At 41.7% G+C, this 15,981-nt stretch overlaps 1 long non-coding RNA gene across 2 annotated transcripts in view; it reads left to right on the top strand.

The window, feature by feature from the left end:
- Positions 1-7,674: 7,674 nt before the first annotated feature.
- Positions 7,675-15,981, top strand: part of LOC129144973 (uncharacterized) — a 455,350-nt gene continuing 447,043 nt past the window's right edge. For both annotated transcript variants that reach the window (XR_008549900.1, XR_008549899.1), the window contains exon 1: positions 7,675-7,871. This is a non-coding gene — a long non-coding RNA (uncharacterized LOC129144973). The remainder of the gene's footprint in view (positions 7,872-15,981) is intronic.

Below are 15,981 nucleotides of genomic sequence, written 5' to 3'. Positions count from 1 at the left end.
TTCCAGTGTTTCCTGATCTGCCTAACCATAAATTTGCGCATGACCAGAAATACTTCATCACCTTGTTGCTATAGTGTTTCTCCAGTTAGTTTCTCCCTGCCTTAATGTCATACTGTAAGGAATTACTATTAACTGTAAGACCAAAGATTAAAAATTGCAAATGTCAATATACTTATAGATATGCATGCATATACACCCATGCATATATGTATGCATGAACACATATATGTGTATATGCACTTTCTATGCCAGGACTTCTCATGAACTAGACAACTTTAACTCTCTTAAGAGTGATCCCGGCTATGAAAAAAGATGGGAAATCTTTATAAGAGGCAGAACTTTGATAAGTCAGAAGGAGAAAGACTTACACCAGATCATGTCAACTCTATGTGGAATAAAGAGAAACAAAACAAAGGATCATCTAAATTATTTGACTTTATATTTAATAATAACATACTTTCAGGAAATTGTAGACAGACCATTTGTGTACAGCTGTAGAATGATGCTGGGATTAAGCACCTATGTTGATTCCTGAAGAGTCGGCAATGACTTGGTTGGATAACTTGAAGAGGAAAAGAGATAAATAGCTAGTCATGAGATGCAACAATAGGGATAAATCTCACAACCATTAAGCTAAAGTAGAAACTAGTCTTTGATTCTGTTTTATATAAAAATCAAAATCATGAAAAACTAACATGGTATTAGAATTCAGGATTGTCATTCTTGTGGGTATAGACTAGAAGAAAGTATACCGGAAGGAGGTTTATTTGCTTACCCCTCATTTTTTTTTTTTTTTTTAATGCAGTAACTTTGGTTTACAACATCATTTGTGGTGTATCGTTAAGGAGCTCCCCCTTCAGGTGTTGCTATCACATCATGTTCACCACCAAAACCCCCACAGCCCTCCACCACAGTCCCTAGTACTCTCTTCCCATGACCTACTCCCCTACTCTGTCCCCTCAGGTCTCCTCTGTCCCCTCAGGTAGCCTCAGTTATACAGTCAGATTTCTGGCATTTGTTATTGGCTTGGCTTTATCTGCTACCTTGTTTTGTTTCTCTATATTCCACATAGAGTTGACATGATCTGGTATAAGTCTTTCTCCTTCTGACTTATCTTGCTTATTACAGTCACGTCCAGGTCCACCCATGTTGGCAAAAATAGCAACAGTTTGTCTTTTTTTTTTTTTTATAGCTAAGTAGTTATTTCTTGACTTCAGTGCTGTTTATACAGATGTGCCCAAATTGTGACAATCTACCGAGCTGTAGGAAGATGGTCTGTCTCTAATTTCCTGAAAGTATGTTATTACTAAATATAAAGTCAAATAATTTAGATGAAAACAAAAGTGACCTTTTTTTTTTTTTTTTTTTTTTGAAAAAGGTCTATAATTGTATTCTGGGGTGGACTTAGAAGATGAAAAAAATATTTTTCCCAGGGCCTGTCCGTGGCACAGCCAGTTGAGCACAATGCTGTGAAGGTGTCTGCAGCCTAGTTAGCGTGGGTTTGATTCCCGGCCAGCCAGGAAGATACCCACATGTTGCAGCAGACCTCTCCGGTCTCACCTGCTGCTCCCTTCAGCAGTGTTTTTGGTCCATCTGCCTGTTCTGCTCCCTGCTCTATCTCTGGTGAATTCTCTCACCCTCCAGCACCTCTCGCCTGTACCCCAGTTCTTGTATAAATAAAAATAAATCTTTTAAAAAATATTTTCCCCAACATGCAAAAACACCTTAATAATCAGTTGCACTGAATAACAGTAATTTTAAGTGCCAGCTACCTTCTTTTCCAAGGAGTCCCAGACTTGCATAACGAACTCACAATTGAAGAGTGCATGGTAGCAGGGAAGATCTTTATTTTCCCTTCTTTATAGATGTGCCATTAATTTACATGTTACATACAATTTAGAGATTGTTTCCTTGACTTTTTGCAAACAGTGCTACAATGAACACAGGAGCACATGCATCCCTTCAAATCCGTGCTTTTGCATCTGTTAGGTAGATACCTATGAGTGGAATTGCCAGATCATATGATGTATCTATTTTTAACGTTTTGAAAAAGATCCAGGCTATTTTCCATAGTGTCTGGAACAGTGCACATACCCAGCAACAGCGCACGAGGGGTCCTTTTTCTCTACATCAGACCAAACAATGGTTGTTTTTGGTCTTTTTAATATGGCCCATTTCCACAGGGCCATTGTTCTCTATCTTTTAAGACTGCCATCAAAGGAACTTTGATAGGGATTGCATTAAATCTGTTTACACTGCATTAAATATTGCTTTGTGAAAGATGGTCATTGTAACAATCTTAATCTTTCCAATCCATGAGCAGGCAGTATCATTCCATTTCTTTGCGTCTTTTATTTCTTTTAACAATTTCTTATATTTTTCATTGTTCAGGTCCTTTGTCAGTAAATTTACCAACAAAGTAAACTTTGCTAAGTTTACTGCCAGGCATTTCATTCTTTTTGGCATGACTGTAAATGGGTTTGTTTTCTTGATTTCCTTCTCTTCCAGGTCAAAGTTGGAATATAGGAACAACATTTTTGTAAACTGATTTTGTAACCTGCCACTTTGCTCTACTGATTATTATCTCAATTAACTATTCAGTGGATGGGCCTCCCTGTTAGCGCAAGGGTTAAGTCTCAGCACTATCAAGCTATTGCCAGCCACTTCGGCATAGGGCATCCCCAGCCAGAGAGCTACTACCCCCATGGCTCAGCAGACCTCTCCTGTCTCCCGGCTGCTCCCCTCAGCAGTGTATTTCAGTGTATTTCAGCAGATCCACCTGCTCTGCTCCCCACTCTGTATCCTCTCACCCGTGCACCTCTGGCCTACATCCCATTTCTTGTATGCATAAATAAAAATAAATCTTAAGAAAAATAATTACTCACTGGCATATTTAGGGGGTTTTCTATGTATATGATTATGCAAAATGAAAATAGTAATAGTTTTATTTCTTCTTTCCGAATTTTTTAAAGGTACTCCACCAAAAAAGAATACAAATTGGGAGGGAAATCTTATTTCTAACTTTTCAAGTTGGCCTAGTCACCAACATTTACAAATATTCAATTATTAGCAAAAATAGCTCAATCTCATTCCTCAGTATGGCTTTACACTTCAGGTGAATAGCCAGCTACAAGGTGCTCCAAGATACCAGCTGTAGTAGAGATTTTTCTTTATCGGACCAATTTTTTATAGATTTGGATTTTCACATTAATCATGCTTAGTCAAAGATCTCCAACTTTGGCCTAGTTAAATGTTTCATAAATTATCATGCTCCTTTACATATCCTGCCACCAATTAAGATATTTATTTGAAGAAACAATGCTTAGTTTCACTGCTCCAATGTATAGAAACAAACAACTGTTTATTAAGTGTTTAATTCACATTCAGCTCTGGCTGTTCCAGCAGAAAACTTAACACCCGGTAGAGTTAAGTTGGCTTTTCTGTAAAATTTTGTTTATTATCAAAACCAATGACAAATACACGCTGCTCTCCTTTTCTTAGTCAGAACATTATATTTCCATAGACATATCCAGAACATTGTATCTCCACAGATAATCCAGAGAATACAGATAGAGGAACATTTTTGTATGTCTCATTCTTACACCTATTATTACATCTCAAAAACATTATTTTCTTTACTATAGATGACAGTCTATAGTGTTTCAGTTGTTTTACTATTATTACTATTATTATTTACTTCAACAATATGACTGACCTAATAATCAAGAAGTGGAGATACTGCTATAGAGAAATGGATGGAATCCAAGTAATACTCTGGGATATCTCCATGTACCATAACGTATCTAGCTATAAATACTAAGTAAGACAATGTAATATGCTCCCTGGAGGCACAAAATAACATGGATAACTTAGCTCAACACACAAGATAAAAATAACAAAATGTGACCTGATACTACACTGGCCACAAACACAATTACAGAAAATTATAGAAAATGCCCCAAAATTACACACATTAGAAGGAAATAGGTAGAGCATGTTAATGTCATTGAAGCTTAGCTGATGGTCTTTAATATATATTCTTTTTTTAATGTATTTGTCCAAAATGATTTTTAACAGTAGATTGCTCTTAAAGTCTGAAAAAATTGCAATAACTTATATTTCACTCCAATTAGTTTTTGAATTGTGCTATATAATCTGTACAAATATTTCAAATAAAAACCAAAGTATAATACTTAATTTGGGTTAAGAACTCATGCAAAACATGACATTCAAATATATAAAACAACATGTTTATTTTCAGAACAAGGGCCAATATTTAATATGAATAAGGTCCTAAAATGTTAAGAATAAAGGGGAAATATTGATGAAGACTTATTTATCTGTATAAAAATTATTACAATCACAATCTTATTCATTAATTTATCATAGGTCATATATTTTTTTAAGAGATGTCCTTCAAAACTATCAGCTCATATTTTGTCTTAAATTCTAGAATGTTGGCATTTAAAACACCAATTCTGGTTTATTACCCCATTTAAAAACTGCACTAAACCTTACTTCTCAAAAAAATTAAATTCTTTAAATGATTTTTTAAAATCCCTTTTATAATCGTCTACTTTTTTCTTTAATATTTTCTTATCTGTATAGTTTATATCTCTGCCTGCTTCTAAGTTTTAATTCTTCAATTAAAGACATACTTGTTAAATCTTTTTGTCATTTTTTTCCTATCATGAAAGCAATGTTATCAGCTGATACCCTCAAAATGTCAGAATCTTACTGTACTTTAATGGAGGGCTGCATATCTATTCTAACCATATAACATTTAAAATATAAAGAGCTACTTGACAAAATCTTCATGTCTTTTTCTATGGTGTATATTAACCCAATATAGTTTTAAACAAAAAGAGACATCTCTTGAATATCAGCTCTTCCCCCTCAAGTATGTTGAAAAATAGCCAAAGTATAATGGCATTATATTTTACTATTGGTATTTAAGGAAATAGGTGACATAACAACACAAAACTTGAGCTACTTATCATTTCCCCCAATGGGATATAATAGTACTAGTTTTACCACAAGGTTGTTTAGAACAACCATCCATGAAAAGAATACACCAAAAAAAAAAAAAAAAAAGAAAAAGAAAAAGCTGCAACAGAATACTATGGCACATCTCATCTCCCATGCAGAATTTTCTCCACCTTTTTGACTCAGCACAAAAGATTTGATTTAAAGGAGAATGAAATACTTTGCTAAATACATCAAGCTTGTATTCTGAGGAAACTTAGCTTTTAAAGATCATGATGTTTCTTCTGAAATGTTCTCTATTGAAAACGATCAGGTCAATTTTGCCCAGAGAAATACCTATGTTCACTGAGAGGAAATTTAAATGCAGAAAATCTTCTTAAAATAAAAAATAAAGGGAAAATGGATGGCAAGATTCTATTCAGATTTAAGACGTTAGGCACCACACAGTAACCCTCTGCAGGATCCATTCGGTAACATGGGGACGCAGGGAAAGAAAGAGGCGATTAAGATGATCATCCCCATTTCATAGGTAAAGCAGTGGAATCTGAGAGGGCTTTCTTCCTTCAGAGTGAGCTCAGGAAGCAGCAACATTCAAACCCAAATCCGTCTAGTTTTACAGCCTGCAGTTTGAAACAACAGATTGGGCCTCTGCCACTCTCCTGCAGCCCTCGGCTGAAGCACTTTACAGCTGTGTTACTAAAAGACACTCAATGGTTTGCTAATAACGCCAAGAAACACTGAACTCAGAACGTCTAGCAGGGATTCAAAATAAATAATCAAAACTTGCTAGGGGGAAAAAAAACGAACAAAATACACTTTCTAAGCCTGCACCTGCTAAGCGGCCTCAGGGCGCAAAGCCTGGGGAGAGGGGTGGGTGGGTGGAAGGGGGGAGGGGTGGAGGAGTGGGAGTGGGGAGGGGTGGGGGTGGGAGAGGGTGGGGAGAGGGTGGGGCAAGGGGGTGGGGAGTGGGGTGGGGTGTCGAGGGCCTGCGGAAGGGGGAGGAGGTGGGGGAGTGGGGAGAGGCAGGGGGCGGGGTGGGGAGGGGGGGGGGGTGGGAGGGGGTGTCCTGAAGGCCCCGCCACCGCGGACAGGGGCTCGAGGGCCTGCGTGGCGGGAGGGGCCCTCAGGGAGGCCGGGCCCGGCTATGGCGCCCCACGTTCCAAGTCAGCGCGCCCGGGGAGCGCGAGCTCAGGGTCTGCAGGCGGGTTCCGGGCGCCGAGACGCTGACCCCTCGCCCTGGGTGTTCGAGGATGGGGCCTCAGCTGGCGCCCCTGGTCCCCGCCTCTGGCCACCGCAGCCGGGCGGGGCGCCGCCGCGACCCCAGAGCCGGCTTTCCGGGGTCCCTTCTCCGGGCACCTGCTGCGTCCGAGCGGAGACCCGCGCCCGCCGGCTGGCGCTGCGTGGCCCTGGCTGCGCGGGCACGACCTCCCCGGCTGGGCCGGCCTCCCCGCTCTCCCGCCACCCCGGCCGCGCGGGGCTGGGAGGCCCTGACATCGGCGGCGCGACGCCCTGGGCTCCCGCACGCGCCCCTCGAGCTGACTGTCGGGGGACGCGGCTCGGGCCGGGAGGCGCCGGGAAATTCCAGATCCCAGGCCCGGGCGGCCCGATCCCTCGGCCTCGAGCCCCCTCCCGCCCGCACAGGCGCCCGCGTCTCACCTTCACGCCCGCGGCGACCCGGGCCGCACTCGGCCTCGGGCTGGGCCAACGCTGCGGCCTCTCCCGGCTCTGGGCCTGGCCACGCCCGCTCCGCGCGGCCCGTCCCTGCTCGGCCGGCGCAGGCTCCGGGGCGCGGGCGGGACACTGACGCGTGTGGGCACGTGGATCGCGCGCGCATGGCCGTGATTGGCTCGCCGGGGCCGTCATGCAGCGCGCCCGCCCGTCATGCCCCGCGGCCTGGGCGGAACGTGCCGGAGGCCGGCCTGGCGAGGCCTCGACGCCGCCCTCCGGGCCCAGCGAAGCCGGTGGACGCGAGGACGTTCGTGGGCCGCCCTGATCGCCCGGGCACGGCCAGGCCCGCGGCGCCGGCGCTGCTCTGCTCCCCGACTCTGCGGCCGCCCGCGGCGAGGCCCTTCCGGAGCCGGAGCCGGAGCCGGGGCCCCGCGGGCTTGGACTCCGCCGGCGGAGCCGCCGCGAGGCGGGCGCCGGCCCGGAGCGGCGGGGGCCCGAGACCGGCGGGCGCGCGTGGCAGCGAGCGCGGTGAGTCCTCGAGGCCCGGGCCGGGCGGGGGCCGCAGCCAGCGCTGACGCGGGCCTCGGCGCGGTGCTCGGGCGGGCGGGACGGCGCCGTCGCGGCGCGTTCTCGGCACGTGGGCCTGGCGCGCCGCAGCTCGGGGCAGGCCTGCCGGGCGTCGGGCTCCGGGGGGCGGGCGTGGGGGCGGGCGGGCGCCGCTGGGCGCCTGGTGTCCTTCGCGACGCGGTCGCTCACGCCTCTGTCCTCCCGCGGCCCCTGAGCACTTACAGCCCCGGTGCTGGACTTTATGGGTGACGTTTTTCTTGGATGCACTTTCCTTTGCCCGTAGTTTAATGGCCCTTTTTTTTCTTCTTCTTTTTTTTTTTTCTTTGATTTATTTATCCAAGCACTGCGCACAGTCAGAAGTGTTGGAGGATGAGAGGATTCAGAGCCAGAGCGGGGAGCAGAGCAGGCAGAAGGACCGAAGGACACTGCTGAGGGGAGCAGCGGGCGGCAGGAGAGGTCTGCGCGCCATGTGGGACCCTCCTCTGGTGGCCGGGGAGCAGCCGGGGATCGAACTGGTGACGCAGAGGCTGCAGGCAGCTTCACAACCCAGCGCTCAACCGCTGCGCCACCAGGGGGATGTTCTTCGCGTCATTGGTAAAAACAGGCCAGTTCTTTAATGCAGTGCCGGATCCAAGCCTCAAGACCAAAAGGTAAGTTTTTCTTAAGCTTCCTTGAGAATTGTGTCTCCGTGTAGTTATCGCTTTCATGAAACTCGGGGGTGCAGACGTGCAGGGCCCTGGCAGGTGCTCGTTCCATCGCCCAACAGGGGAGTGCCGGGCTGCCATTGGCTTAGGAAATGCATTTTTGTTGTCTTTTCAAGTCCTGCAGTTATTATTGCTTTATCAGCCTCATCTTCCAGGTATTGTTTTCTGTGTCTTAATTTTTCTCATGGTATGGTTTATTTACTCTGTTAATTTGAGGAGGTTCAAAGTGAAATATTTCTCTGGTTTTATTAATGGTTCCTCTACCTTCTGTTCACCTTGAATAATGCCTTTTTTCCCCCTCTGTTGTCACAGTCACATCCTGCTCTATTTTAACACACTACATCATCTTGGTTCCTTGTTTTCCACTTGACTACGCCGGGTTAGTGTGAGATTACCCCTTCACATGCGGCCATGGCCCCGTTCCCATTGGGCCGTTAGTGGGCTGAGGAGGTCCCCAGGCTGTCATCACGGTACTTGTCCCACAGTTGTAGCACAGAGCAAGCGGTGGTAAAGGCATTTGGATTCCATTCCACCAGCACATCCTTCCTAGCATGTGGGAGTGTTCTGTGACCTGTGGGCTCCACTTTGACTTTGGGGAACTGCGAAAGTGTGGTGATGCCATGACATGTTTCCTCTTCGAAGCGTCAGTATTCTAATTTCACATTTGCAGAAGGATCACAGGCGCTAGGATGTGTAGTGTCTACCCTAGTTGCTGTTGCTTTATTATCTCCTCAGAGGTTATAGCTGTTTTAAGGGTACTCACATAACAATCCCACTTAGCTTTAGCAACTGAATATTTATACTTGTTTTTGCATCAAGAAACATTTTTATTTCATTTTTAATATTTTCTCCAATTGCTTTATTTATAATACCATTGGTCTATTTATTTCCATCTGAAATTCATTTATATTTTGTAACATTGCTATTTTTATTTGTCTGCTACTCATTATGACAGAGCTGCCATCACATGTATGTTAAATTGATGTTGGGTGACTTCAGAGTTTTCAAAATTTAAAGTCACTTGATTGCTTTGGAACTGAGCAAAGCCACTGCCATTGCTCTGCCAATTAAACCACCTACCTGTCCGACAAGGAACTGTAAGGACTTCCTTCTTTTCAGTTATTCTGTGTTTGGCATGGGTTGTAAACTGGGAATACAGATGAGTCAAATTGAGCACAATTTGGGGATCTATAACTGGCTTGATAGTATTGTATATTACATGTTAAGGCGTAGAAGGCTATTGTGGGTTACAGCGAGACTATGAGAAGTTGTAATAGACTAAGTTTTACTCACACATGTTGTGAAGGAGAGGTTTGTTTGACCTATAGCAACAAGGATGATGACATATGGCATATGCTCTATACATCTAACAAGATATCCCTGTTCTTTTAAAGTATGGACATTGTGTCCCTGGATCTTTTGTTAATTTTCTAATAGAAGAATATGGATTAAATAGTATCAGAGGTGGTATCAATTTTTATTTATATTTAAAGATATAATTGTGCCATTTATTGTCATATGGATATGCTATGACACTGTCTACTCATGAAGTATTTTTATTACCCATGACTACATCCTAACACATATTCCACGTTACAATGGAATGTGAAGATTCCTTCTTACTGGGTGTGTAGTTTGTTCTTAGTTTGGGATAATAGGATATTTCTCTATGTGATGGTTTAATTATCTTATCTAACATAGCCTTATTAGTATGTATGTATGGAAGTGCTTCTGTATTCTCTTGTAGTCATGCTCAGTCTATCTAAAGCAAAATATCTGCCTTTGTATCGCATAAGATTTTGATATACTGGGTAAGGATCAGTGATAGTCCTGATAGGATTAACTTGTGTTGCATTTATTCTATTTTTCTTTAACTCTTTTCTATTAAACATAAGAAAATAAGCAATTTAAGCAACTCACAATGTCTGGGGATACTAAGTGGGTAGCTGACTAGTCTCCAGATTCTGAATGAACAAGAGAAGCAAGTTGGCTTAGTAAATAAAATGGCCTTCAGATTTGGAATGGGTCTTGCTGTGGTACCCAAATTCCCATTCTGTATAGTCAGCAACTGCTCTTGTACAATAAGTGCTAGCATACAAAGTAAATCAAGAATTAAATTATGTTTGTTTTCACAGAGTCCCAGTGTCTAGTGCCTCTGTGTCTATTGTGTCTAGTCCAGCTCTTAATTCAAAAAGTAATATAAAGGAAGACCACAAGTATCAGACCTGGTTCGTGTGGTATATACACTGGGCTGCCATACCAGGAGTCAGTGATGAAGGCCAATCTTCATCCTTTAGGACAGTTTCTAATAGAATTTAGTCTTCAGGGGCCTCCCCGGTGGCACAGCGGTTGAGCGCTGGGTTGCGAGGCTGCCCACGGCCTCTGCGGCGCCGGTTCGATCCCCGGCTGCTCCCCGGCCACTGGAGGAGGGTCCCACATGGCGCGCAGACCTCTCCTGCCGCCCGCTGCTCCCCTCAGCAGTGTACTTCGGTCCTTCTGCCTGCTCTGCTCCCCACTCTGGCTCTGGTGAATTCTCTCACCCCTCCCCGCGCTTCTGACTGTACCCAGTGCATGTATAAACAAAACAAACAAACAAGCAGACAAATAAATAAATGGAACATGCCTCTATTAATAAATAAATAATTTAAAACAAAAAAAAAAAGAATTTAGTCTTCAGGATCCCCACTGATTCTTGTGGAAATTGAAGCAGAGGCTTCCAGCGCCTCTTCACCTTTCCTCAGTTCTTGGTCTCTTTACTGATTTACTCCCAGAGAGTAGACGGTGCTGAAGGTGCTGTGGGATGGAGAGGTTAAGTTTGATGACGCTGGTGTTGCGTTCCAGTAAGGTGCCCAGGATGGTGTCTGTGACTAACAGGGAGGGTATCACAGACAGTGCACTTGCATCTGGGCAGAGGGTGGCCATCCCTGTTGGAGGTTGGCACAGCTGCTGTTGCCAGAACTGAGCTGCAGTGAATGTGATCTTAAAATGAGCAATAAGCAAAACAGTTTGATCAACAGGCAACAAGCTCTCCTGATCCACTTAGTAGTAGTTAACAGGTTTAAGATGACCTAACGGGCTCATTTCTGCAAAAAAGTAATGATAGTACTTTTACAGTTCTAAGCCTCACTTGATCTTTTTGCCTTTCAAAGAGACTTACGATAAGAGTCTTTGCCACAGCTAGTGCCCTGCCCAACAGGAATGCTGTGCATAAAGCAGATTACCGGGCTCCTTACTATGAGGACAGCCCTGATGCTGTTAAGTGTGCACCCTGACATTGGGCACTTATATCCAGTGTGCTTACCAGGAAGCAAATGTTGGTGTTTAGATTGTTAGTAAGCAATTTATTTTTCTTGACTATAAGTTTTAGAGACATTGAATTATTTTCTTTCATCTGTTGTGGCACACTTTACTTTCTGTTACTAAGTTTCATTAGTAGCTAGTGCTAAAATTTCACCTATATTTTACATACTATTTTGTGTTTCTGAGCATCTTAGTTCTTATCCCTTTAACTTGGTGTCTGAGTGTTATGAGTGGCCCAATTTTTTTTCTGTCGGTGGTTGCAGTATAGCTTCTATAGACAGTGTCGTACCATATTTCCTGTATACATGTTTTTGAGACCTTCCTGCTTTCCCGGTTTCTTTCCTCCAAATTTTGGTGTCTAGATTGTTAGTAAGTAACCTAAGCCTTTTTAAAGCAAGTCATTGTATCTTTCAGGTGATCCCGAGGCGGGAGTTCTGCATTAACCTATTTTGGTATTAGGTTTTCTGTGAAATGAGTGCCCTGATCTGATTCTGTGAATATTGGCATCCATAACACACAGTCCAGCTTTTCAGCACTCTCATGGCGAGCTTTTTCTGCAGTGTTAGGGTAATCTTACTGCTGACCACGTATCTACAAAGGCGCATGCATGTAGTTTATTCTCTGATACAGATAAGGGTCTATTATATAGTAAACATGCATAACTTGGAAAGATCTGCCAGCATTTAACTTTGGTGTGTTGATTATAGATTCCCAAGGTTTAAATTGTCTACTGTTCTCATGTTTTATCATGTGACTTTGTTGCTATTTGATGGTGCCTACCTGTGTCTGTATTCTAACCAGGCTTTAGTGCATGTGTGCCAGAGTGCACTGGTGATGTGCCCATGTGATGATTCCAGCAACTGGTGTGTTTCTCTTTCTGTCTTCTCTCCCATTGTTGCTTTGATTTATGCATGCATATATTCTGAATAGGCTCTCTTTTTACCCACGCACTGCTATGTTATAGGGAAAGGAGCACTAACGGTCGCAGTGGAATCTCCCCTGTCATTATTTTTAGTTAAGAAAGGAGCTCAGTGTTAGCATGTTGAATGACAATCTCTCAACTGTGTGGTGAATCTAGAGTTCTGGGTGGCTTACTGTGCCTCAGTTCCAAGCAGCCTTCTTAAATGGCCTTGAGTCTGCATGTAGATTTAGCTTTCAATTGTGAAGAGTTACATAAAAAATTAAACTAGCTAAACCAGACTATATAAACTCTTAAAAGGAAATGTAATAGCTTGGAGTTATCACTTGACATATTTTATTACTCCTTTCCATTCCCAATAGGTAATTACTCTATTGTAATGTTAAGATTCAGGCTTATAAATGCTGTTTATAAGACTATAAAGACTTTCTGTAATCTCTCTTCTTCTTTGTCTTGGCAGCTAGTTCAGTCTCTCACTATGAAAAAGAGACAGACATCAGCAATATGTGGTGAAACAAGATTTAAAAAATAGAATTCTCTCTAAAATTAAATAAGATAGTTTTGTGTTAATTACTCGTAATTACTCAAACTTTTCATTGAAACTCATCCAATGAAATGAATAGTTGGCTTGAAATTAGACAGTGTTTGAAAGTGTTCTATCTTAAACTATGTACATAGATATATATGTATATATATTTCTGTAAATTAGGTAGATGATGCCTAAATTTTACCAACACAATTTAGTCAAAAAGTTATAAATCAGTTGAGTCATTAGAAATTCATATCTGGATTGTCAGAAGGTTCTTTCACTGAACTCTGCTGCCCTTCCCTTCCAGACTATATGAACTGACAAAATGGGTTTGGTGAGACTTGTGCAGATATTGTTCAGAGTCTAAGGCTGGAAGCTGATGGTCTCTGAGATATGAGTAAATATATCATGTAGATTTTAAGCTCTAACACTTACCAGCTATTTGAGTGTGGAAAAAACAAGCTCTTCACCTCAATTTCCAGAATTTAAGCATGGAAAGTGAATGTTTTTGCTTAAAATAGATGTTATCTGTCCCTGTTACACAGAATTTCTTACCCAGTAGACACCAGGTTCCTGTTCTATTGATGAGAACACGTGCTATGTTGTCTCTAAATGAGAGAAGGGTTTTAAGTGATGAATGTTATTACTATTATGGTTGTTGATTTTATTCTCCATGGTACTTAGAGATATCACCACAGTTATCAGCCCCTTCTGATGTGTAACATGGGTGGGGGTGTTAGTTTGCATGTGTTGCTACACCATTGTTTAACTTTATAGACAATTACATGTTGTCTATCACTTAAACTACCCAAATAAATGGAGACTGATTTAAAGTGGAATGTTAATTAATCCTTGAGAAATAGCCTTCACTTAGCTTTATATAGACTTCTAAATTAATTTGAAGTTGCTCGTTGATTTAGTTTCTACTAAGCACCTGTGGTCCATTATATAGGAAACTGATTCTCTGCTCTGGAGAATTCTCAGAATTTCAGTATCTATTGATAGATTTTTAAATCATGAATTAAAAGAATTATTCCCTCACCAAAGAGTTACACAGTATTGAATATATTATCACCCTTTATGTTCATTCATTGAAGTTACACAATTCCATTTCCAGATCATTGTCTTTAGAACATATTCTTGACTCCATGATGAGATTTAAGTCATTTATATTTTCTCTAAAAAACACTTGCAGTCTATCACTGGGGATTATTTATTTTATATATGGAGCATTCCTCTATTGCTGAGTAGCATTTCATCATGGATGTTTCACCATTTGTTTATGCATTTCCCAGATGAGGGTCATTTGGGTTATTTTAATGATGATTTGGATAAAACTATTACATATATACAGATAACTGTGCAAACATAGATTCTATTTCCTTTGGATAAATATCTCAGATTGAAATGACTAAAATGTTGTATAGTAAGTGTATGTTTAACTTTATAAGAAAATGTCTTTTTCATTGTGACTGTAATATTTATAAGTTGACCAGTTACATGAGATTTTTAGCTTGTGTCTAACACTTTGCCAACTCAATATCAAAAAGATTGTTGATGTGTTTTAAAAGTTTTATATTTGTATTTTACATTTAGATTTATGATATTTGAAATAATTTTGAATAAAGTTTGAGGTGTTAGTTTGAGAAATAGATTTTTATTTCCTAATTTTTATATGGAAATCAGTTTTTAACCGATCCTTTTATTAACAGACTGTCCTATACACATTGAACTTCTCTTGCTTTTTGTCAAAAATGAATTGCCCATGTTTGTGAGAACTGAAAGGAGGAAGGAAAGAAAGTAAATCAACATTTACTGAGAAGATATATGTGATTAAATTTTCTGCAAATTAGGTTTCTCTGAAGCAGGTAAACAAAACAATGAAAACAAATGAATTAATACAGGATTACAAATTTGTGGATGTAATTTAACAAATGAAACCTGTCTTGCGCATATAGATAACTGAAGGTAAATTGGGCAATTCAGTTGTGTTGTCTCTTGTGCAACATCTCTATCGTAGATAAAAGTGAACTTGTACTTTCAGGTTTATAAAAATGTCCTAGGTTTCTACTTTAATAAATGATAAAATTAAGTGCATTACTTTTAAAATATTACATTTATTATAATAATCTCTTTTTCAAATATTTAATTAGAAAATGTGTTATCGTTTACACACAATTTCTGGTCTTTTTCCTCTGATCTTTGACCTCTTAGGTGAAAAAAAAAGTTGAATAAGATAATTCATTGTACGTGAAAAGATGATAAGAACTATAAGAAAAACTAGCACAGAGTAAATGTTTCCAAGATGTTAAGGTGGTGATTTTTTTAAAGATTTATTCATTTATGCACACAAGAGCTGGGGTACAGGCCAGAGATGCAGGGGGATGAGAGGATTCACCAGAGACAGAGTGGGCAACAGAACAGGCCGATTGACTGAAGTACACTGCTGAGGGGAGCAGTTGGGGAGTCAGGAGAGGTCTGCTGCACCATGTGGATAGCTCCCTGGTCGGCGATTGAACTCATGCTGCGGTGTCTGTGGACAGCTTCATAGGTTGCGCCTTAACCCCTTCCACCACCAGGGGACCCAAGGTGATTTAAACTGTGTTTGTAAAGCTTGTTTGATAAGGAATGCTTTAGCAAAGGTTTACAGTCCATGATGTAGCTAGATATGTAGGTATTTCGTGAAAGACTAGTCCAGAACAAGGAAGAGCTAGCATAAATTTTATAAGGTATGAGCCCACCTTGTGAATATACTGGAAAATGAGGAAGTCAGGGTAAAGGAGAATGAGCAAGGTTGGGCCTGGGGAAGGAGATCAGATCATGTATAAATTTAAGGGCAACTGTGAGGCCTTTGACATTTGCTTGCATTGAGATAGGAGCCATCAATGGTGTTTTGCGCAGAGATGTGACATTCTGACTTCTCTTTTTTTTAATAAATTTTATTTTTATATTCCCCATACAATTGCAATCCCCTTATTTTGACCCCAATCCCTCCCCTCCCCACCCCCCACCCCCCATAGAGTGTTATTTGTTCATAGTTGTTTGTTGATTTTGATATTTTCTTTCTTATAGTTATTCTTTTTCCTGGTCCCTTATTAAAGTTTTCTAGATTCCTGCTATGAGTGAGACCATCCGGTATTTTTCTTTTTCTTTCTGCCTTATTTCGCTGAGCATGATCCCTTCCAGCGCCATCCATGTTGCTGCAAATTGCATGTGTTTATCTTTTTTGAATGCTGAGTAGTATTCCATGGTGTTTTAAAATTGCTGTGCTGGGCCTCTCCGGTGGCGCAGTGATTGAGTCAGTTTGA

This window comes from Talpa occidentalis, unplaced genomic scaffold, assembly GCF_014898055.3.
Source record: "Talpa occidentalis isolate TD23 unplaced genomic scaffold, MPIMG_talOcc4v2.1 talOcc4.8, whole genome shotgun sequence".
In the NCBI taxonomy this organism is placed as follows: Eukaryota; Metazoa; Chordata; class Mammalia; order Eulipotyphla; family Talpidae; genus Talpa; species Talpa occidentalis.
Note: the sequence above shows the minus strand (reverse complement) of the source record. Positions and strands in the feature narration are given on the sequence as shown.